This window comes from Protobothrops mucrosquamatus, unplaced genomic scaffold (genome assembly GCF_001527695.2).
Source record: "Protobothrops mucrosquamatus isolate PMUCROS unplaced genomic scaffold, P.Mucros_1.0 scaffold3770, whole genome shotgun sequence".
NCBI lineage: Eukaryota > Metazoa > Chordata > Lepidosauria > Squamata > Viperidae > Protobothrops > Protobothrops mucrosquamatus.
This window is the reverse complement of record NW_015389723.1, coordinates 109,583-111,728: the sequence shown is the minus strand read 5'-3', so window position 1 is coordinate 111,728 and position 2,146 is coordinate 109,583.

The following is a 2,146-nucleotide window of genomic DNA, read 5'->3' as shown; positions in this document are numbered from 1 at the left end:
CAGCCATGCTGAGGGGAAAGGGAGAGGTTTCCAAGCTGAGCCATGCTGGCTCAGGAATTCTGGGAGTTGAAGTCCACGAGTCATAAAAGAGCCAAGGTTGCCTACCCCTGACTTAACCACAGCATTCACTTAAGAACTGTCACAAAAGAGTCATAAAATTGAGCCGGTCACGTAGTATTCAGGGTCTCCAGGTGATTGGCCAAAAGTCATTCAGCTGGTTTTCGTGCCTAAGACAGGACTAGAACTCCTGGTCTCCTGGTTTCTAGGCTAGCACCTTAACCACTACATCAAACTGGCTTTTCATTCTGGTATTTCACCCATTCTTGCATGGTGTTCGTTCTTTGCCTACGTTGTGGTTCTTCAAAGCATGGAGATGTTCTTGACTGTGAACATTGTAGGAGGAGATGGACGTAAAGTCTGTGGCAATCCAAAATAAGGAAGAGTCTGGCAGCACCTTTTCCACTAACAAATGTTATGACGAGGCAGAAATCTTTGCAAGTTGCAGCTGACGTCATCCAACACATAGAAGTGCCTGGAGGCAATTGTCCTCGGGTGATGCTGCTGGCTATTGAATGATCCATTCACAGAGAATAAAAGTGCAGTTAACCTGTAAGGTAACAGAGTTACTGTGAAGATAAATACAGCAGGGTTAGCCAATACACATACTATGAATATTATTACCAATCTCTATTGTTAGTAAAATATTAGGGGCAGGGTTTTTTTGTTGCATTTAAAAATGGCAACACACAAATAGCACATAGCAATAGCACTTATATACAACTTTACAGCCCTCTCTAAGCAGTTTACAGAGTCAGCACTATTGCCCCCAACAATCTGGGATCTCACTTTACCAATTTCAGAAGGATGGAAGGTTGAGTTAACCTTGAGCCGGTCAGGATTGAACCCCTGGCAGTGGGCAGAGTTAGCCTGCAATACTGCATTCTAACCATTGCGCCACCATGGCTACCATCTACCAGAAACCTACCATTACCTACCTACCACCCAGGAAAGAATAGGCTTTGTCACTGAAAACCTTTCCTTTCTGTTGTCTCCCTTCACCCCAGGCATCTACAAATAGCACTTAATTGCTATTTCTCCAGCCAGATTTCCATAACTTCCAAGGTTTAGCCTGCACTCCCATTGATATGGGAAAGGCTACTGAATTACTTGACTTTAAAAGGAGGCAAGACAGAATCCTGAAGGATCAGGGTTATTTATGTGGCTAGATTGGATGGCCATTAACCGTCTCCAGATGCACAATAGAATCTCTTAAATGATCAAGTATGCCACAGTAGAAGAAGGCTGTTAGGTTAAACACCCTTACCAATATTCATCATCAGAACTGACCAGCTGATCTGTTTGTCTTGAGTAAAATTGTTAAGGTGACACCCACCCACCCACTCGCAAGATATGAGAGTCACAGAGTAGAAGACATCTGTCTGTACAGACTTATAGACGTCTCTATCTTTCTGCTGTTCAATAAGATAGTTCAACAGAACAGAACAGAATAGAAGAGAATAACAGAACAGAATAGAAGAGAATAACAGAGTTGGAAGGGATCTTGGAGGTCATCTAGTCCAACCCCCTGCTCAGGCAGGAAACCCTATACCATTTCAGACAAATGGCTATCCAATCTCTTCTAAAAAACTTCCAGTGTTGGAGCATTCACAGCTTTTGGAGGCAGGTTGTTCCACTGATTAATTGTTCTAACTGTCAGGAAGTTTCTCCTTAGTTCCAAGTTTCTTCTCTCCTTGGTCAGTTTCCATCCATAGTTTCCATCTCATTTGCTAATGTTTCCTATTTCTTAAAAAGCAACACTTCCACCTTCCAATGTTTCTCTGTGGATCAGAGCAACTGTTTCTGGAAGGATACTTTCCCCTCCCTTCTGGATCGATAGAGCGTGGCAAGGAACCAACAGTCTAAGATTATCTTTGGCTGAGTGATTTTTTGTTGCTGTTGTTTAAATTGGCAAATGGCACAAGTGTTGCTGCCGCCAAAGATAAGTTTGTTTGCTGTGGGATTGATTTCCTCTCAACCATAGGCTACTTAAAGCACACCACAACTGTTGTTAAGTTACTTTTGTCTCTGAAGCTCTAGGGCAGGGGTGTCCAACCGTGGCAACTTTAAGACTGGTGGACTTCAACTC